General features: G+C 41.1%; 1 protein-coding gene across 8 annotated transcripts in view; it reads right to left on the bottom strand.

The window, feature by feature from the left end:
* LOC129815017 (forkhead box protein P1-B) overlaps nt 1-22966 on the bottom strand; it is a 207103-nt gene that overhangs the window by 110806 nt on the left and 73331 nt on the right. For 7 of the 8 annotated variants that reach the window (XM_055868274.1, XM_055868271.1, XM_055868270.1 and 4 more), the window contains one exon: nt 10084-10150. The gene's annotated coding sequence lies outside the window, so the exon portion shown is untranslated. Of the gene's footprint in view, nt 1-10083; nt 10151-18488; nt 18724-22966 lie in introns of those variants that run through there. The other variant, XM_055868267.1, reaches the window with a different exon arrangement.

Genomic DNA, 22966 nt, shown 5'->3' with positions numbered 1-22966 from the left:
AGAGACAGTGACAGAGACGGATAGAAAGATGGAGAGAGACATAAAGAGATAGACATAGAGAGAAAGAGAGAGACAGAGATAGACAGAGAGAGAGAGAGAGACAGCAAGCACAAGAGAGAGCAGGGGAGGCAGGCTGGCGGGGATATAGTGAGAGGGCACAGCAACAGGTAACATGGGAGAGTGGATAAATATCACACAGCAGCCTGAGCCAAGCACCATGGAAGGTTGAGTATTGTAAGGCTGTGAAAGCTGGGCCTTTTTGCCGAGCTGTGACATTTGTTTCTTATTGTCTAAGTGGCAGTTAAAAGCGTCTCCCTGCGAGGGCCCCTCGGCTCTGTGCTGGGCTGCTTTAGCAGGGAGGTAACCATATTAGGACGTGTACGGTAAAGTCAACAATAACATTGCAATGAGATGGAAATTTTTCAGCTAATGGTGTTTGTCAGTCCTGTTTTCAGGGCTCTGTACGGCCATGTACTTTTTCTCCTAGGCCAGGGAGACTTTGTCTATGAAAACAATGTAAGAGCCAAGACTGAAACCGGTGCAAAAGCCCAGTAAATAAATATTTGTTTAAAAATGCCTGACTTTCTTGTTGGATTGCATTAAATAAACTCCAATTTTGAATGAAAAAGCTTCCCACTCCCCCTCAAAAAAGTGTTCCGCTTCGTGTGCGTCGTTTAACTGTTTAGTTTTAATTCAACATTTTAAATATTTTAACATTCTCATTTATTTGCCAATCCAACAAGGGGAACAAGAGGAGAACCTAATTGGCAACGATGTATGACGTGAATTAGAGCAGTTTGGCAAACTTGCAGCTGAATAAACTAAAAAGGATATTATTTGATATGTTTGGGTCAGAGGGTTCCATTTCTCACTAATCTAAACAGCACGGAGAGCTATTTGAATGTAATATAACACGCATACTACTTTGTTTCAGTGGTCACTTGTTCTCCTCTCCTTTCACTCCCTGTCATGGTTCTGGTTATCTTCTCAAGGTTAAACATAAGGCATGGCTACATCCTCAATCCATTAATGGTTACCCACTGCTACCTCAACAGGGGCCAAGTTACTCTAGTGTTAAACTGTACAAATCTAACTCCCCTTAATATGGTTGTATGGTTGTAACCAACACCCAAACCCAGCCAACTCAAGTCTTGCGTCTTAGACTCATGGGCCTTTCTAAGACATTGCGGCTGTTGAAAGAGTCTAGACAACCCTAGCCTAACAGTCCACCAAGCCCTAGCAACCAAAAGGTAACATTAACTAGAACGCCATACATTGAGCGCCCCCCCCCCACCCAAAAAATACTTATTCCATGTGTCAACTTTATTTGTTTAGTTATCACTCCCTCCATACTCACTCTCTCTAGCAGCCTTCCCAGTCCTCTTAATCTCACACCGAAAATGCAAGCTGTTTATTTACATAACTCTAAAGCCATTCCATTAAGTAGCCACACCAGGTGCTTTATCCGTAAAAGGGATTTGTTTTCTCAAATAAATGGAGAGCCCGAAGGACTGCCAAAGTGATATTGACCATGAAGTGAATTCAGCAATGTCAAAAATGTCCAAATAAGAACCAAGATTATCAACTCAACATAGGCACTTTTTGAAATTTCCTTCGCTACATAGTTATTATTTTCTCTGCACTCCGTTCCCATAAAACTAAGCCTGATTGCAAAGCCCAGAAATAGCTCCCAAATAACTCACTAAATTCTCCATAGTATGCGTAGAACAAGTCAGAAAATAGGAATTTGATATAACTGGGGAAAAGTAGCAGCTTTAATCAGACCTCTCAATGGCTGTATCTATATCAGAGGACACACCATTTCTTTAATATGGTAATATCAATATGGGTGTTGCTGGCCTTGACCCTCTCAAAAAGTTATAGGTAATACTTTTTCTGAACATTTAAGTCTTAAAATCAATCAAACTGATTAATTCCATTTCAAATTTTCCGAGGTGGAAAGAGCAGGCCAAAGTCTTTTGGAGATTTTACATTCACTTTTGTGATTTTCTTTTAGTTTCCCTGTAAAACTACTCATCGGCGGGTGGAATTTGCTTACTACTGTTGCCGCAGTTAATTTCACACAAAGACTCTGTCACGTTACACGTCTGCACCTGATAGAAGCCTGACATCATAAAAGGTCTTCAATCTCCCAGAAATAGCTGATTTTATACACCTACCAATATGTCCCAAACCACAAAAATAAACAAATGTGTCTGTGTGCTGCTGATAGAAAAATTGATTGAAACTTGATTTGATTGAAAATTGATTGAAAATTGACAAACATTTCCCCCTAAAAAGGTATTTATTTTAAGTAGCTTCAAGATAACACATCTATGATAACACGATCAGTACAATTCTTTCTACTTTACAAGAGAAGATAAGTGCAGGAGACGCAAGAGAAAATAACACTGCTCTATTCACTATGACATGCTGTATTCTGAATACAGCATACATTTACCAGTGCAACCCGTTTAGCTAGACAAAAATGAGCTTCAATATCTCCCAGAGTCCATTCTGATAAGAGCTGCTGTGCTGTGACTGGGGATAGAGAGAAGACAGAGGGCAGGTGGGTGTTTAGTAGACTCTGGTATATCCTGTAATCTAGATAAACAGGTCAATATAAAACCCAGTGTTGCTTTTTATGTTAGTCTCCATTGTAATGTTTTTGTACCCATCATGATAACAATTCATTTTCTTACAGCTAGACAGTCGACTAGAGAAGCCTCGCAGCTATTTTGCCTGTCACCGTTTTTAACTACTGTACTGCAGCCAAGCACTGAGAGAGTAGATTACAGTAGTTAGAGAGCATGAAAAACACAGTGACAAAACTGCTTGTGGCAGAAACGTTTAACTTTCTTGTTAGCAATCTCCCCCATGTGGCACTTTAGCAACAGCAAGTTGTTTATTATGTTCGGAGCACGGCAAAAGTGATTAAAGGAACTCTTAAGAACCAAAGTGTTATAAATGCATGGAAACACAGCCAGCTGTAAATGCCACAGAATTAGAAGCTTACCAACCCTATAATACATGGCAATTTTTTCAGCTTGATGCTGATATAAAGAAATTAAATGACTTTTTAAAGTAAGCAATACATACAGTCAAGAGAACTACTATGTGAGCTTTCTTCTTCCCAACATGCAACATTCCACATGCAACCTTTCTTTGGTAGGACTCATGAATTGTCTTGTTTATCCTTAATACTCCTATAAAAAGCAGCAGATTAGAAAAGTAACTTGATCTTCAGAGGCATTCAAATCCACAGCAGCGTGGCGAGTAATGCAAGCTGCCAACTGTTTGTATGACATGTTCTTCAAATGAAGCTCAAACAGAAACAAGAACATTTCAAAAGGCATCTAAACAGAAACATACACTGATCTTCTGAGGGAGAACTTCATCTTGTAATAGGGCATCTTCGTCTGTTGACTTCAGCACCACCAACACATGGAAATAGGCAGAGAAACTAAGACCTGCATGAAGCATGCTCTGAACCTGAACACCATACAGCATAGTGATAACTGAACTATCTGGTCAAGAGTCATCCTTACTATTATCATCCCCTTTGTCAGACTGCTTTAATTCCTTATCCCGAAACAAATAAAGAAATGACAAGCATGTGCAGACATACATACATGAGCACTGACAAATACACACACACAAACACAAAGCATACTGTTTCTCATCCCCAAAATAATAAGAGTATCTTTTCCGTTTTCAACTACATTGCACTTCAAAACGGCTTTAAAGACCGAAGCATGTTAATCCTATAAACTGCCACAAAATCGCATTGGAAAGTTGTGTCAATAATTAGGCTGATTTTGGCACATTAACATGAATTACTAAATAATTTGAAAGATTTCAGTCCTGATCTTACATCTGGAGAAAGCAGTTGTGCTGTGGGCCTGGAGAGGACCTGCTTCAGAACACTGAGCAGAGAATGCAGTCAAGATAAATACCAGGCAGGGTGTTTTGTTTTTTCCCCCTTTGGTCCGAGGATCTCTGTTTTCCAAATGGAGAAGTGATTGGCTGAACTCGATCAGATAGGGGTATATGGCTGTTTAGCACACTGGGGTGATAGCAGAGGAGGCTGGTAGGAGGAGGTATAGGAGGACGGGCTCACTGCAGTGGCTGGAGTGGAATCAATGGAGTCAAACATGTGGTTTCCAAATGTTTGATGTGTTACACGTTCCATTAATTCCATTCCAGTATTTACAGTGAGCCTGTCTTCCTATGGCCCCTTCTACTAGCCTCCTCAGGGAGCAGGCAAGGCAAACACAACACTCACTCCTCCTCTGATAGTGAGAAACGCACAACCTTATCCAAATACTAAAATTAAAGAGTTATGTCATGTGTATGGGGTCAATTTCATGCCTTTAGAATTGAATTCAAAGTCAAATAAATCGTAAATATGAAAAAGAAAGTTTCAAATGTAAAAATTATATTTTCGAGGAAACGTGAAATAATGGATGTTGAGATCAAACAACAAAATAATTGAAAGCAAACATTTTTGAATTGTAAACATAAAGAATGATATCAAAAGCAAAAAAAATAAAAGTGTGAGCAAAACTTTTCCAACAACCAACCCTATTGAATCAATTTAGCCTACACTCTTGCCTGCAGTTACTACATTTGGTTAGGTTACTCTGATCTTTGCTTTCGTCTAGTTTCTTTGCTTACGCTTTTGGCACCCAAAAAATTGTGATGGTGGGGTTTAGAGGGAGGCGTAGATAATGCGCCTCCATTGGTCCACAAGTTTTGGAGTGACGGTTCATCCTAAACCAATCAATGAGCAGGATAGACAGGGGAGGGTAGCTTTTTTTCGATTCTATTTCTACCCATTTAACTAATATGTTTACCTATCTAGTTACATGGTTTGTCATGAAATGTATTAGATAGATACACTTCTAATATCCGTTCATTATTGACCCGTGACAATTCTGAGGTACGTTAGCTTAGTTGGCTGGCTTAATAGCTAGCCAAATGGAATGAAATGCAAGACTGCATGCCTGTAGCTAGTCACTTCCAGCTGTAGTGAAAGGTTTTATCATATGTTTTTATTAAACCAAGTGCTTGTCACATTCGAATAGGCCATTGTGATTTTAATCCCATGACGAATGTCTCCAGTTAACTAGCTAGCTACTGTCCATCCTTGTATTTAGACCAGGAATTTGTTTATCCACCATGACACTCTTACACGAGTCCTCTGGATTACATATGTAACTTACTGTAGCTAGCTGTTTATCTAGCTGGAGACATTCATTGTGAGATTGAAATCACATTACTGTCACGGCCGTCAAAAGGAGGAGACCAAGGCGCAGCGTGGTATGCGTACATTCTTCTTTAATATAAGAATGAACACTGAACAAAACTAACAACATAACAAAACGAACCGTGAAGCTATACAAATGAGTGCTGACAGGCAACTACATATAGACAAGAACCCACAAATACCCAAGGGAAAATGGCTACCTAAATATGATCCCCAATCAGAGACAACGATAAACAGCTGCCTCTGACTGGGAACCATATCAGACCACCATAAACCTACACATCACCTAGATGTACAACAACCCTTGACATACAAAAACCCTAGACAATACAAAACTAACGTACCCACCCTAGTCACACCCTGACCTAACCAAAATATAAAGAAAACATAGATAACTAAGGTCAGGGCGTGACAATTACGCCCTTTACGGACAGATTAATTACTTGGTTTATGGAAAGCATACAGTCCAACAGTCATACATAATTTGTTCTTATTTTAAATTAGAGTGTTGCTCTAGATTAAAAATGATTTGCTTGCATGTTCTGGGGTTTTGCTTTTGATATCATTATTTGTGTTTACAATTTTACAGATTTAGCTTTAGATTTCAACATCCAAAAATTCACTTTTTCTCAAAAATATTCAACTTTATTTTTCATGCTTACGATTTATTTCATTTTTAATTCAATACTTAAGGCGTGAAATTGACTCTATACATGTGGAGTCCCTCTGAACTTAACACAGGAACATATTCGATTGTTGGTGAACCTATTTCCCATCCAAATAATTTAGTTGTCTCTCAATTTCCACAAATACAATAAGACTTCAAGCTAATTGTCACAACTTTGTTACACGCTGTGGGACTTACAGTTAAGACCACTGAATTCTATGTAGTGTTGGCCTATGGCGGTTAGTCACAACATAATATTATGGAAGTAGTTTGTCATCTCCCTGTTAACAGTCTATAGGACTAAACCTGGGTTTGTGCCCCTCCCTTTAGCTGTGAGCTGAAGGGCTGGGATGGTAAAACCCATCACTGTCTGTTGGGCTGTGAGAGACAGAACACAGACACGGTGCTCCTCTGAAGCCCAGAGCTCCTGATGTGTTAACAACCCCACCTCGCCCCACTGGATCAATCCAGCCTACCTGCTCACATCCTGGGGCCACAACACGTTGAGATTAGAGGTCGACCGATTATGATTTTTCAACGCCGATACCGATACCGATTATTGGAGGACCAAAAAAACGATACCGATTATTCTGACAATTTTTTAAATGTATTTGTAATAATGACAATTACAACAATACTGAATGAACACTTATTTTAACTTAATATAATACATCGATAAAATCAATTTAGCCTCAAATAAATAATGAAACATGTTCAATTTGGTTTAAATAATGCAAAAACAAAGTGTTGGAGAAGAAAGTAGAAGTGCCATGTAAGAAAGCTAACGTTTAAGTTCCTTGCTCAGAACATGAGAACATATGAAAGCTGGTGTTTCCTTTTAACACGAGTCTTCAATATTCCCAGGTAAGAAGTTTTAGGTTGTAGTTATTATAGGAATTATAGGACTATTTCTCTCTATACCATTTGTATTTCATATACCTTTGACTATTGGATGTTCTTATAGGCACTTTAGTATTGCCAGTGTAACAGTATAGCTTCCGTCCCTCTACTCGCTCCTACCTGGTCTCGAACGAGGAACACATCGACAACAGCCACCCTCGAAGCAGTGCTACCCATGCAGAGCAAGGAGAACAACCACTCCAAGTCTCAGAGCGAGTGACATTTGAAACGCTATTAGCGCGCACCCCGCTAACTAGCTAGCCATTTCACATCGGTTAAACCAGCCTAATCTCGGGAGTTGATAGGTTTGAAGTCATAAACAGCAGAACTGCATGCAAAACGCACAAAAGTGCTGTTTGAATGAATGCTTACGAGCCTGCTGGTGCCTACCATCGCTCAGTCAGACTGCTCTATCAAATCATAGACTTAATTATAACACACAGAAATACGAGCCATTAATATGGTCGAATCCGGGAAACTATCATCTCGAAAACAAAACATTTATTCTTTCAGTGAAATACGGAACCGTTCCGTATTTTATCTAAGGGGTGGCATCCATAAGTCTAAATATTCCTGTTACATTGCACAACCTTCAATGTTATGTCATAATTACGTAGAATTCTGGCAAATTAGTTCGCAACGAGCCAGGCGGCCCAAACTGTTGCATATACCCTGACTCTGCGTGCAATTAACGCAAGAGAAGTGACACAATTTCACCTGGTTAATATTGCCTGCTAACCTGGATTTCTTTTAGCTAAATATGCAGGTTTAAAAATACATACTTCTGTGTATTGATTTTAAGAAAGGCATTGATGTTTATGGTTAGGTACAGTCGTGCAACGGTTGTGCTTTTTTCGCAAATGTGCTTTTGTTATATCATCCCCCGTTTGGCGAAGTTGGCTGTCTTTGTTAGGAAGAAATAGTCTTCACACAGTTCGCAACGAGCCAGGTGGCCCAAACTGCTGCATATACCCTGACTCTGTTGCAAGTGACACAAAGAAATTCATGTTAGCAGGCAATATTAACTAAATATGCAGGTTTAAAAATATATACTTGTGTATTGATTTTAGGAAAGGCATTGATGTTTATGGTTAGGTACCTTTTTCGCGAATGCGCACCGCATAAATTATATGCAACGCAGGACACGCTAGATAAACTAGTAATATCATCAACCATGTGTAGTTAACTAGTGATTATGATTGATTGATTGATTGATTGTTTTTTATAAGATAAGTTTAATGTTAGCTAGCAACTTACCTTGGCTTCTTACTGCATTCGCATAACAGGCAGGCTCCTCGTGGAGTGCAATAAGAGGCAGGTGGTTAGGGCGTTGGACTACTTTACCATAAGGTTGCAAGATTGAATCGCCGAGCTGACAAGGTAAAAATCTGTCGTTCTGCCCCTGAACAAGGCAGTTAACTTCTCTGGGATAGGTGGCGGTATTTTCACGTCCGGATGAAAAGCGTGTCCAAAGTAAACTGTCTGCTACTCAGGCCCAGAAGCTAAGATATGCATATAACTGAATTATGTCAGTGAGTATAACAGAACTTATTTGGCAGGCGAAACCCCGAGGACAAACCATTTCAGAATTATAATTTTTTTGAGGTCACTCTCTTTTCAATGAGTTTTCATTGGGAATCCAGATTTCTAAGGGACCTTCTTTCAGTTCCTATCGCTTCCACTGGATGTCAACAGTCTTTAGAAATTGGTTGAGGTTTTTCCTTTGAGAAATGAAGAAGTAGCACTGTTCAGAATGAGGGTAGAGAGAAGTGTACTCTTTGTTAGAGGCGCGTGACCTGAAAGCGCGCTACACTTTGTTTTCCTCCGGTATTGAACACAGATCATCCCGTTTTAAATTGTATCGATTATTTACGTTAAAAATACCTAAAGTTGTATTACAAAAGTAGTTTGAAATGTTTGGACAGAGCTTACAGGTAATTTATGAGATATTTTGTAGTCACGTTGCGCGAGTTGGAACCGGTGGTTTTCTGGATCAAACGCGCCAAATAAATGGACATTTTGGATATATATAGACGGAATTAATCGAACAAAAGGACCATTTGCGATGTTTATGGGACATATTGGAGTGCCAACAGAAGAAGCTCGTCAAAGGTAAGGCATGAATTATATCTTTATTTCTGCGTTTTGTGTCGCGCCGGGAGGGTTGAAATAGGATTGTCTGTGTTTGTTTACTGGGGTGCTATCCTCAGATAATAGCATCGTTTGCTTTCACCGTAAAGCCTTTTTGAAATCTGACACGTTGGCTGGATTCACAACAAGTGTAGCTTTAATTTGGTGTATTGCATGTGGGATTTCATGAACATTTAATTTTAATAGTAATTTATTTGAATTTGGCGCTCTGCATTTTCACTGGATGTTGGCCGGTGGGACGCTAGCATCTCCTCCTAGAAAGTTTAACCCACCGTTCCTAGGTCGTCATTGAAAATAAGAATGTGTTCTTAACTGACTTGCCTAGTTAAATAAAAGAGTAAAAAAAAAACACATCCAAATCGGTGTCCAAAAATACCGATTTCCGATTGTTATGAAAACCTGAAATCGGCCCTAATTAATCGGCCATTCCGATGAATCGGTCGACCTCTAGTTGAGATATGGACAGGGTTGTGAGGAGCATACACATCACACTGATCCACCAAGAGATCCATGAAAGGGAAGCAAACAAGGTGAGCTTTCAAAGGTACACAAGGTCACCTGGCTAAATAATCAGTAGATATGTAACCATGTATTAATCTACTCTTTCTCATAAGGAACTGTGATACACTATATCATGACTGAGAGACAGTACTGAGGGGAAACATAGAAATTCCATGCCAATAACTGCTTTTAGGTAAAATGCCCTTTGGTGAGTCCATAAACATGAACTACTCAGATATGTACCTACCTATATTTGCACTCTAAGATATACAGTATATCTGATCTCTCTACATGCAAAAGTCTACTACACACTACAGACCTCATCTTCTGCTTACATAACAAACCGTACTGTATAACATCAACTAAAATAGGTCATGCATAGATTCATCATTGCATGATCATGATGAGAAATGTCAACACTTAGTCACCATGTAGATTTTCAAATGTTTGACAGTGAACCTTCAGAGCAAGGTTTTCGTTTCACCAAATGTACAAACAAGGCAACCAGACTGCAGCAGTTATTTATTAAGCCAATCTGATACAACATTCACCCTCAACATTGAGTTTGAAATCTAATGAATAATTGTGTGTTTACCTTCTGGAAGGACTTGCTTGTTTAAAGCAATCTTCAGTTCCAGCGTAGTGACTTCAGCCTCCTTGCCCTGAAGACAGAGGACATGGGAATTAGAGGTTGTTATTGAATAATCACTGCCACTAACTACCGCATTTGTCATCAGCAATCACCACAAATAAAATGGCTGAAAGATAAACAGACAAAATCAATGTTTATTAATACAGTTTGCTGTATGAGGCCACTCAACTGCTTTTTGCTAATGATCAGGATTGATCACAATTACTGAAATAACAGGTATAACACTTTTCCTGGGTAATTATAAAGAAGTAGAATGTTTTGTTTTCCATCCAGCTGTTTTTGTTTGTCTTTCCTTTTAATGGTGTCATAAATCTTCAGACTCTTCTCAGAGTGGTTGTAGATGTATAGAGTCTACCTTCTGTGTAACCATCAGCATCAAACAGAAGGCTACAAGTCACACGTAGCTATCCTAGTCTCGTTGTCTACCGCATCTGTACATTTCCATCTGGTTGATACCGTAAGTACAGTCGTTCACTATACTGTAGCTGTGGAGGACAATAAAGCGAACAATGAGGCTGTTAAATGAAAATGAACCATTTATTTGCAAGATTTTATTTTTTATATCCCTTGCCGTTGTCAAAGATGACTCCACCTGGTGGAAGAGCACACCTGTCTTATGCTTACTGGAATAATAGAACATTCTGGAGGGCACTAGCTGTTCAGCATGCACTGCGCACTCTATACTGAGCACTCAACCCCCCCCCCAAAAAAGAAATACAATCGTATTTTTATGGTAAACTGAAAAGTGACTATGGGCAATATCTCAGAAGCATTTGAATAAAAGCATTAAAGCATATCCAAATATGAAAAAAAATCCAACTCTCTGACACTGTTCCTTTGTGAAGTTTACATTTGGCAGTCAAAGCTGTGGCCAGGCATTTGTGCAGGTCTAAAGTGTTTATCTAAAAATGAACTATTCTTACACAACTCTCTTATTATTCTGATTCATTACACGTAAATTAACATATCATCAATGACATCGTAAATCAATGGCCAAGTGGTGACAAATGACAGATATTTTCAGTTTCAAACTACTAAACATCATTAATCCCTATCACCTGAAAAGGCCCAGGGAACTAAATGAGTTTACCCAATGCATAACATCCATTTAGATAAATGTTCCATCACTTTAATGATAGAAAATGTGTATTGGAGAGAAAAAAGGAAACAACATAACTCTGATAGCAACTGTGTCAGTGCTTTTTTCCCTCCTCCTTCTCCGCAATATAATGCACATCTTGTAACACTTAAATAGATAATTGTGTCAATTTAAAACTGCACGCGGCTGTAATAGTAGCGTTTAGAGCGGTGGGGGTGCCGAGAGCTGAGGGTGTGGATAAACAAGCGCATGCTGCTCTGCCCAGTTGGGTTTGTGGAGCCCATCACACACTCCACCATTGAGATTTGAGGGAACAGAATAACTCCTGGTTGAGATGATTACCCACCCAGGTGGGTTATGTTACCGCTCAGCGAGAGGGCTCGGCTAAGAACATGAATCAAAACGCAACAACTTCCTAAGACAAAAGAAAGCCGAGGAGCATCTAAAAATGCGGTTGAACGGACAGCTCGGTACATGTATGTTGTGTGGGGAGGAGAAAAAGAAGGACAACAAAAGTGTTCATCATGGGAGTTCTACGCCTTATCATATCTGTTGGGAAGACAGAGATACAGACACAGAAAGACTGCTTTGATTTAAAAGCATGTGCCAATTCTGTTCCTACAGCGTATGTTGTGTTAAATGGAGTTTGCCGTAGCAACAAATAAGCATAATCGTTATGTTCAACTACATGGACATTCTTGTTCTTGATTGTGATGCATGCATAAATACACAGTATTTCATCTCATTGGAATGTTTTTTTTCTTGGTTCAGACTATTTGAGTGGTATGACTATGTTTTTGAATGTGAACAAAGACAGAACTGTGAAGTGGAACCCCTTTGCGAGAGGAGGTCACTGCTTCAAAATATGCTCTATAATATGCTCTCATGTTCTAGGTATGTTATCAATGCTGCCTCTGGCTTTGTTGCAGGATCGCATGTTCAAAATATGAATTAATACCCCTCCACTGAAACGCACCCAATCCGAACAAAAGGCCCCACATCCACTCTGGACGGCTCTTCAGCCCTTCTAATGGACAAGCTCTCTACTCTCTTCACACCATTCTGTCAGAAAAGAAGAGGCCATGAATATTTACCACAAAGTAAAGTTATTCCATTAATTACTCTGAGCATGCTTAATACGATATTTGTGGCTACTTTTGTCGCTACTTCCGTGGCGGGTCGTTAATGAACTTTCACACGTCATTACCATATTAATGGATGCCCAACTCGATGGCTGTCTCTCAATAGGACATGCCAGAGGTTCCTCACTCACTGTCCTTTCAGCCTAGCCAGCATGTTTCGATCACTTAGTGACGCTAGCTGCATCATTCTACACAGATTGGTCTATTTATCATACCATGAACTAAACACCATTATGTGAAAACATAACGTAGCATTGGATTGGATTAACATTGGTCTCTGTAAATGGGTGGTGGATGTATATAAAGAGCTTAGGAAGGATAATAAGAGGGTGTCCAACAGGATAGGCAGTGCAGAGTCAGTGATATCTATATTCAGGACATTAGTGTTTGTTTTTAGGGTGTGTGTACCGAAGATTTTCCTAGTCACTGGCCGTGTCCCAATACCCATACTAGCGTACTACATACTTACTCATTGTCGCATACTCTTTAGCACATACCGTTTAGTAAAAAGTATGCAGTATGCCACGGCCGCAACGCAGTAGTGGCTCCTGACTAGCTGAGTAGGTGGGGCGGGGCCGAGTGCGGGTGGATCTTTCCAAATTCAACAGACATACATCGCATTAATTAACCAGCCTGATAACAGCTCATTTCCAATTTGATTACTTTCTCTAAACTCTGATAGAGTAGGCCTACTCAGGCTGGTTACAGGTAAACTACCACATTCAACCTAATGGAGTTATAGGCCTACTCAGGCTGGTTACAGGTAGACTACCACATTCAACCTATACCCTAGCCCATATAGCCCATCTGCCATAATTAAAAAAGGACTGAAGACAGAAACAGGTCATTTGGATCCATTTCAACATATTTTGTTAGTGAAGCCACAGTACTGTAACATATATATAAATTAAATGACATAGCCTAGTACAAATCTAAAGGCTATTGCACCAAAACAACATTGACAGTCGGGTGCATCGTAAATTCAGAAGCGCAACATAATAAAGTAAAGCATTGATCATTGGGAGCGAGATCAGAATGATTGCTAAGGCTTGATCCATAAATTAAATAGTTAGTCTAGCCTTCAAAACTAAAACAATCCATGTGTTCAAATCAAAAGGCCTGATTAACGTGACATCAATAACGCAGCCACATCCCAAGTCCCCGTTGCAGACACATGCAGAAATCAAAAGATGGTTAAGTATTTAGTTTAAAAGCTCTGACAAAGGCCAAAAGGACAAGAAACACTTTTCAATTTAAAAAAATGAAATTCACTTAAAAAAACGAATAATAATAATAATAATAGACTTCTGTTTTCAAAGATGTAGCCTACGATGCAATATTCGTGATCATTTTAAGGAGAACAAAAACTACATTTGATTACCACCGCAGAAGCTTCGCTATTCGGAATCTTCCCAATTAAGTAGCCTAGTTTTGTTGTTTGGCTACTTGAAGAGAACTAGGGCCTGTCACTCGTAGCCAGCCCACCTTTTGAGACGCATTGTGGAAAACTGTGCATCAAATTCTAATAGATGAAAAGCTGAAATGAGTATAACATCCTGGCATTTAAACCAAACTCAATTTTTGAAGATTCACATACTATAACTCATTCTATTTTCACACACTGAGAATGCGTCATGTGCGATTGCGTTCTTTATCACTATTCATTGATTTCGGTAGCGCATCCCCATATGTAACTGATTCGCTGTTGTCAAAGCCAAAATGAATATGACATCAGGACATTTAAAGTATACTCGATTGTCGCATACTACAAATTTTTTTTTTTTTGCATACTCAGAGCCACTGTCTGTGCGCTGAAACACAGGACAATCTAAGGCAGTGGTTCCAAACCGCGAGGGGTCATTTAAAAAAAAAAATTGTCCTGCTTTTAACTTACTCCTGAAAGTTGTAATAGTTAAATGCACAAGGTGTAATTTCGAAATTGGTAGTGCATCATCAGTTTCCCTCTTGTCATGTCAGTCATTGCAGACATTCGAAAGCTACAGTGCATTCGGAAAGTATTCAGACTCCTTGACTTTTTCCACATTTTGTTACATTACAGCTTTATTCTAAAATGGAATAATTCGTTTTTTCTCCTAATCAATCTACACACAATGCCCCATAATGACAAAGCAAAACAGTTTTTTTGAAATGCTTGCAAATTTATTACAAATAAAAAACTGAAAAATAACATTTACATAAGTATTCAGACCCTTTACTCAGTACTTTGTTGAAGCACCTTTGTCAGTGACTACAGCCTCGAGTCTTCTTGGGATTGACGCTACAAGCTTGGTACCTGTATTTGGGGAGTTTCTCACATTTGTATGAACCGACGCTGAAGATGAGAAGCAGGTACGGAGAGTGAAGATTTAATATAGCACAGACATGGAACAGGAGAGGAACAGCATCAGAACTGGGTAACAAAACGACAAACAACAATTAATGCTGAAGCGGGGAACAGAGCTGGGGAACAGACAGCTAAAGGGGAGGAAATAACACAGGTGATTGAGTCCAGGTGAGTGCAATGAATCACTGATGCGCGTGACGAGGGGAGCAGGTGTGCATAATGATGGTGGCAGGAGTGCGTAATCCTGGGCAGCCTGGCGCCCTCGAGCGCCAGGGAGGGAAAGCGGGAGCAGGCGTGACAGAAGCCCAACTCTAGGGGGCGCCACCCGGCGTCCCACCTGGGCGAGCCTGAGGGGCCGGCCGAGGCATGGGCGATGGACAAGCCGGCTGGGGTGTAGAAGCCCGTTGAACAGGCAGAGGTGTGGGAGCCTGGTGATCCGTCTGGGGGCAAGGAAACCTCTCGAACCAGCTAGGGTGTGGAAGCCTGACAAACCAGCTGAGGCACCCCCCTGGTTTCATCGGTGGCGGCCCCGGACCCAATGTCACCACCAAGACTAAAAAGCCAGCACACCTCAATGATTCATTTGATAGCTTCAGCATTCTGTAAGAACCAACGCTGGAGATGAGAAGCAGGTACAGAGAGTGAATATTTAATATAGCACAGACATGGAACAGGATAGGAATAGCATCAGAACCGGGTAACAAAATGACAAATTAATGCTGAAGCGGGGAACAAAGCTGGGGAACAGACAGATATAAGGGAGGAAATAACACAGGTGATTGAGTCCAGGTTAGTGCAATGAATCGCTGATGCTCGTGACGAGGGGAGCAGGTGTGCATAATAATGGTGGCAGGAGTGCGTAATCCTGGGCAGCCTGGCACCCTCGAGTGCCAGGGAGGGAAAGCGGGAGCAGGCATGACACTATTCTCCTCTGCATATCCTCCCAAGCTCTGTCAGGTTGGATGGGGAGTGTCTCTGCACAGTTATTTTCAGTTCTCTCCAAAGATGTTTGATTGGGTTCAAGTCCGGGCTCTGGCTGGGCCACTCAAAGACATTCAGAGACTTGTTCCGAAGCCACTCCTGCGTTGTCTTGGCGGTGTGCTTAGGGTTGTTGTCCTGTTGGAAGGTGAACCTTGGTCCCCAGTCTGAGGTACTAAGCGCTCTGGAGCAGGTTTTCATCAAGGATCTCTCTGTACTTTGCTCCATCATCTTTCCCTCAATTCTGACTAGTCTCCCAGTCCCTGCCACTGAAAAACAATCCCACAGTATGATGCTGCCACCACCATGCTTCACCCTAGGGATGGTGCCAGGTTTCCTCCAGATGTGACGCTTGGCATTCAGGCCAAAGAGTTCCATCCTACAAGCAGGCTGTCTTGTGCTTTTTACTGAAGAGTGGCTTCCGTCTGACCACTCAACCATAAAGGCCTGATTGTTTGAGTGCTGCAGAGATGGTTGTCATTCTGGAAGGTTCTCCCATCACCACAGAGGAATTCTGCAGCTCTGTCAGAGTGACCGCCGGGTTATGGGTCACCTCCCTGACCAAGGCTCTTTTACACCGATTGCGCAGTTTAGCCCCGCGGCCAGCTCTAGGAAGAGTCTTGGTGGTTCCAAACTTCTTCCATTTAAATATGATGGCGGCCCTTGTGTTTTTGGGGAACTTCAATGCTGCAGAAATGTTTTGGTACCCTTACCCAGATCTGTGCCTTGACAAAATCCTGACTCTGAGCTCTACGGACAATTCCTTCGACCTCATGGCTTGGTTTTTGCTCTGATATGCACAGTCAACTGTGGAACCTTATATAGACAGGCATGTGTCCTTCCAAATCTCAAATCTCAAGAATGATCAATGGAAACAGGAAGCACCTGAGTTCAATTTCGAGTATCATAGCAAAGGGTCTGAATACTTCTGTAAATAAGGTATCTCAGTTTTTTTTTTTTTTTTATACATTTGAAAAAAAATCTAAAAACCTGTTTTTGCTTTGTCATTATGGGGTATTGTGTGTAGATTGATGAGGATTTTTTTCTGTCATTCATTTTAGAATAAGGTTGTAACATAACAAAATGTGGAAAAAGTCAAGTGGTCTGAATACTTTCCGAATGCACTATATTGTCAGCTAACGTTTATTAGCTAGGTTTTTTTGTCCATAGATTTTGTCCATAGATGTTTGAGTCACTCAAATATCACATGAATACACATTAGACATGGCAAAATGTTCTCTGCACTCCATGACAAAATGTGTAGAATTGCATGAAATAAGCTTAAACATTTCAAATGTTCTCTCAGCCAACAAGAGGGATGTGGACAGTTTGTGTCATGAACAGTGCTTGTGCCCATGTGTTCCCCAATGCTGAAAGGGGGCCTGAGTGAAAAAGTTTGGGAAACCCTGATATAAGGCATGACTCATTCTGAAACAAATGCAGCTGTTTACAGCTGTGATTCACTAAAGGGCTGACTGAATAGTAATTTTGTCTTCATTTCTTTCATGCTTTATTAAGACAGACTGATTCAATGAAAACGTAACTACGTCTCATAAAACAGCTTCAAAATATCAAGCATATTTTCTCTCTCAATGCGATTGGCAAGGATTGTGGCATTATATTGCACACTCACATAGACTGTAAACAACAGCACTTTCTGACACGCAAACAAGCTCAAAACCCACCAATTAAACCCAGCTTCCCTCAAGCCCTTTTGGAGTTTTTTTCTTCCTGTAAGCTGAAAAGGCAACAGTGCAGCCTGCTGAATGTCCGCCTGTCTGATCCCAGAGATTCTTTGGACCTGCCCTCACGTTTTGCTGAGCTAAGAACAAAACACAGAGTACACAGAAAGAGCTTTGCCGCTTTAATACCAAGGAAGTGGAATTTCACTCCTAACCCAGAACAAACAAGGCTGCGCATTTCTTTACACTATTTAAATGTTAACAGAGCTCTTTGAATAGAGCATTCCCTTCCTCTGGATACCCAAATTACTTCACTCTGGCTCTACACAAATTCTAATCTACTGATCCAGGAAGCAAACAGAAAAAAATCACTTTTTCATATGGTTTCTCCTACAATTGAGGAGTTCTAGCTGGGACAGAGAGAGGCAGACAGGGAGAGAGAGAGAGAGTTGGACTCAAGAAGTCTCACTCCGAGCACACAAAAATACAACGGTGTAGACGGAGATATGCACCCTACTCACATTGACAGCACAAAGGGGCTAACCTACAGCCAGATTATGCAATGCTATTTCTACGGCCAATTCCTTTCCACCCTTTCAAACAGAAGGACTGTCAATTCTCTCCTGCGATATCACGTTTCCACTCCCAAGTCTCTGTGCCCTGCTCCTCCATTCACCCGCCACAGATCCTGTGTGCTATTAATATCAATAACCGCAGATTCCATTTCCCCGGACAAAGACGGACGGAGGGAGAGAAGGTGAGAGGAACCCGTGAGAGCAGCACATTCACTACTTTACTAATCACACAGCTCGAGACTACTGAACTAAAGAACAGGAGTGAAGTTCACACAATGCAAGCCTCTTCTATGCAAGCACAGTGGACCACCGGCCAGGCAGCCCTTAAGTCCGTCTGAAGGCAGTCTTCAGTCTAAAACACTGGACCTCCAAAATAACTTCAGCTCTTCAGAGGAACGCATCTCTACCTACAGCACAGTTCTGTACAACACTTACAGAACACACTTACAGCAGACACACACCCAACATGAACCCATACAAGACGAGAGACGATGAGAAAATGCTAAATGAAAATCATTACTGACTTACCCATGAACGGTGAGCCTGAGTTTCATTACATTAATGAACCATGAATGTAGATTCCTCCAGGTTTAACAAGACGTCTACAATCCACTTCTCAAACTGAAGAAAAGCCTGTCAGTGTTAGTAGTAGCTAGTAGCAGTAGAAGTAGTAGAAGTAGTTGTAGTGTGAGAGAGCTGAAGGGAGTCCTGACTGCAGTGCTCAGAGGGACTGGAGGTATGTGGTCTAAACACAACAAAAGCCAGTGCCTTGCTCTAGATTAAATATGCAGGAAGAGGCCCTTTTGCATAAACACAAACACTCAGCAAATGAAGGACTGGCATAGACCAGGCAGAGAGGAGCAGGCGCCTGCTGAGAACCCTACCTGTCCTCCGCAAGCCGAACAAATTAACACACTCCAGAACAGCCACACAACCAGTCCAGAAACAAAAATTACTGAGTTTGTCCTTAATGTTATAGAGGGCTCAAAGTTTATTGCAAAGACAAAGACACATGCAAACACATGACTATAGTATAATGCTGTAGGATTTTTTTCAAATAGAAACAAATTGTATCAGTCTGTTTTTAATACATCAATAACAAATATCTAATCTTCAACTTTTAAAATATCAATTTCAGCTACCCACTTAACTTGTGTAAGCAAACGTTACATAGTATATAATCTATAGAAAATTCAAACGGATATATCGACTAACTAAAACCGTATAGTGTAGTTAAGGTAGGTCACTTTGGGGCTTGAATTTTCCTTTCAATTATGTCCAGTAAAAGTATCATACTGCTACTGCTTTTATTCATCCTCCTCTTTGCTCCCTGCTGCACCCCTATGGACACATCCTAGAGGATGTAAAGGAAATACAGGCTAGGTCTTCAGAGCCAGGAAGAAAAAAACATATAAAGTGATTTAGAATAGCCGCAAATGTCCACTCCTACAGTCTACAGACCCTCTCTTTCTTGCTCTCCCTCTCTCTCTTCCTCCCTCCCTCCCTCTTACTCTCTGTCTCTCTATCCCCCTCTCTCGGGATATAAATGCAGAAACTCACAACGGAGCGAGACTCCTGGAGTGTCTGCCTGAATCTGCCAGGCTTCATGACTAAAACTTCAAGTGAACCAAAGAGAATGGGAGCCGAGCCCCGAAGAAAATCTGGAGCCCAGCTTTAGATGCTGAGTGACACATACTGATGCGCCCAGTCAAAGATGTCATTTTCATGCAAGCCCCTCTCAAACGTAGAAGGGGAAGAAGCAGAAATGAAGGAAGAGGGGGTGCAGACACCGGTCTAGGGAGGGAATAAGCGGGAGAGAGAGAGAGGGGAGAGGGGGAGATAGAGGGAAAGAAAGAGAAGGAGAGAGCAGAAATGAGACGTCTGGAAAATAAACAGGGTGTATGGTTTCAAAGGCAGGGAGACACAGGCATTCCATTGTTCAAGCCAATTATCAGTGGAAAATAATAACAACAGATGGATCCAGAGCAGCCAACTTATGCCGGAGCTCCCCGGTGCTGGAGAACAGATGATGAAATGTGAGAGTGGCGTCGGGGGAGGGACTGCCCTGCCGTCGGGTCGCCCAGCTCCACACACCAGATGTGAACTTCCACAAGGACAGTTAAATATGTGCTCTCTGGCCACCACTTGTTCTACACAGCACCAACTGGTGGCTAGTCCACACTTCACTTCCATTCATTTCAAAAGAGATGTCTCTCTGGGCTGTTAAATGTCAAATGATACATGTGGCCCCTGTGTTTTCCATAGTAAATTAAACCTGTGCATTTCATTTAAGCAATAAGGCCCGAGGGGATGAGGTATACGGCCAATATACCACGGCTAAGGGCTGTTCTTAGCCACAACGCATCACAGAGTGCCTGGATACAGCCCGTAGCCATGGTATATTGGCCATATACCACAAACTCCAGAAGTGCTTTATTGCTATTATAAACTGGTTACCAACGTAATTAGAGAAGTAAAACTAAACGTTTTGTCATACCCGTGGTATACAGTCTGATATACCACGGCTGTCAGTCAATCAGCATTCAGGGCTTGAACCACCCAGTTTATAATTATATACTGAACAAAAATATAAATGCAACATGCAACAATTTTAAAGATTTTGCTGAGTTAGAAGGAAATTGTCAATTGAAATAAATTCATTAGGCTCTAATCTATGGATTTCACATGACTGAGCCGGGGTGCAGCCATGGGTGGGCCTGGGAGTGCATAGACCCACCCACTTGGGAGCCAGACCCAGCCAATCAGAATTTGTTTTTCCCCACAAAAGGGCTTTATTACAGAAATAAATACTCCTAGGTTTCATCAGCTGTCCAGGTGGCTGGTCTCAGGCGATCCCGCAGGTAAAGAAGCCAGATGTGGAGGTCCTGGGCTGGCGTGGTTACACGTGGTCTGCGGTTGTGAGGCCGGTTGGAGGTACGGCCAAATTCTCTAAAGCAACGTTGGAAGCGGCTTATGGTAGAGAAATTAACATAAAATTATCTGGAAACAGCTCTGGTGGACAATCCTGCAGTCAGTATGCCAATTGCATGCTCCCTCAAAACTTAAGACATCTGTGGTATTCTATTGTGACAAAACTGCACATTTTAGATGGGACCAATACTTTACATGTTGCGATTACATTTTTGTTTAGTATATTTAAAAAGTAGTTGTCATTTGTGGATACTTTCTGGTAGTCCTTGTTAGATGGACATTCGGGACCAGTGGGTGAGGTATTTACCTTTGTATATTTTTCCCTTTATGTGCTGTAGATATTGGAAGGGGGTGTTATTATGTGTCCATTCAGCACACATCCCAGAGGACATGTTGTGATGTTTTCATTTGATGTTTTCCCCTGTACCTGCATGCACACATAGTGCTCAGATTCCATCTGACACCAGCACTGGTGTGTGTGTGTGTGTGTGAGTGAGTGAGTGAGTGAGTGAGTGAGTGAGTGAGTGAGAGAGCGAGAGAGATCCCTCATATCAGCCCTAGACTGACAAGCGACGGGAGGGGGAGGCGGGGGGACTCCAACCTTAAAACAAAACCAATTCTCAGTGTGCATTGTCAAGGGTGGAAGATGTCTTCAGATAGTGGCACAAAAGATCTGCCCTTCCTTTCAGAAGAAGAGAGAAGTTTTCGATTCATTAAGTCAAAACTAAAGCGTAATTATCTCCCTGTAGACCCTAATCACCAGCAGAAGGATAATAGAAGAGAAAGCAGTTTCCAGTTCGGTCATTAAAGTTTTTTGTTGTGTTTTTTTTCTCTTTCTATTCCCGCTTCCTTTAGATGAGAGTATAAAATAATGGCAACAGACTGTAGGGTAAGAGCGAAATCCCTCTCTCAAATATCTCTGTTGTGGAGCATGAAATATGAAATTGTTATCTGGTTAAAATGTTCAACTTGTCTATAAAATGGGTTCATTTGCTTCAATCCTCCATCTCTGGCCTGTCTTTATCTGGTCTGTCTGTCTGTTCACAAAGCTAGCAGTTAGGGGGCAGAAGATGAGGGGACCAGAGGGATGGGATTCTGTTTCTTCAGAGAGAGTGAGATCACTGGAGAGTGAGTGTAATTAACCATGTTTGAAATAAAATCAGGTTGAGCACAAACAGAACGTTTTATAATTGTATATAATATTTTAAAACGACTAACAGTGCTTGAAGGTGCTTGTAATACTATCCCCCAAATGACGAATCCCTCGGGGATTCCACAGAAGAAAAAAATTGAAACTGCATAGATTTAATTAGCTTATAAAAAATAATTGCCATTAGTAAATCTCATCGAAGGGGTTGAGGCATTTGCCTGAAAAACTTCTTATTTTTGGATGGCGTGAAGACAAAGGCTTTTCAGACAGAAAGTGGCGGGCCAGCAGCCGTTTTGTGCACTGACACCGAGGTCGAGTTAATTAGACTATTGTCATTTTAATCAGGACAGCTCGGCGGCCATCCCTTCCTGAATGAACCAGTGGACTGTAAATGGCTGGGGGATTTCTCTGTGTGCTGCATGTATGCATGGGGCCCGGGGTGTCACACAGCACAGCACACAGCACAGTGCCATGGGTTATGGAGTACAGTGCTGCTGGTTCTCTCACATGCTCTGAACATTAATGAGCCGGAGACACACCAAGGAAACAAAGACGCCCCGAGAGTATCACCAGGGGAAACTACTCGCCTTTCATTCTGCTCATGTCTCTGTTCATTTGAAAATAATTTAAATATCAAATATTTGAAATAATTTGCTTCTCCCTGGCTATCAGATTTTGAATAGTGAGTCTATCATGTAGTCTTTATTATGCTCTCAACTGACATTAACATTTAAAACATAATTATTGTAACCATATTTTAAGGTGCTTTTCATTAGTGTTACTGTAATGGTTTATTTTTTTCAGATTTCCATATTGTATTTATACAATGGGGCAATTGTAAGAACAAAGTAAAGTACTTTATGAATATATCATATATTTGCTGAATAAGTAATAAAAATAACTACAGATTAATCAAAACAGACAA

This window comes from Salvelinus fontinalis, chromosome 18 (genome assembly GCF_029448725.1).
Source record: "Salvelinus fontinalis isolate EN_2023a chromosome 18, ASM2944872v1, whole genome shotgun sequence".
NCBI lineage: Eukaryota > Metazoa > Chordata > Actinopteri > Salmoniformes > Salmonidae > Salvelinus > Salvelinus fontinalis.
The sequence above is the reverse complement of the archived record's forward strand: the minus strand, read 5'-3'. Positions and strand labels throughout refer to the sequence as shown.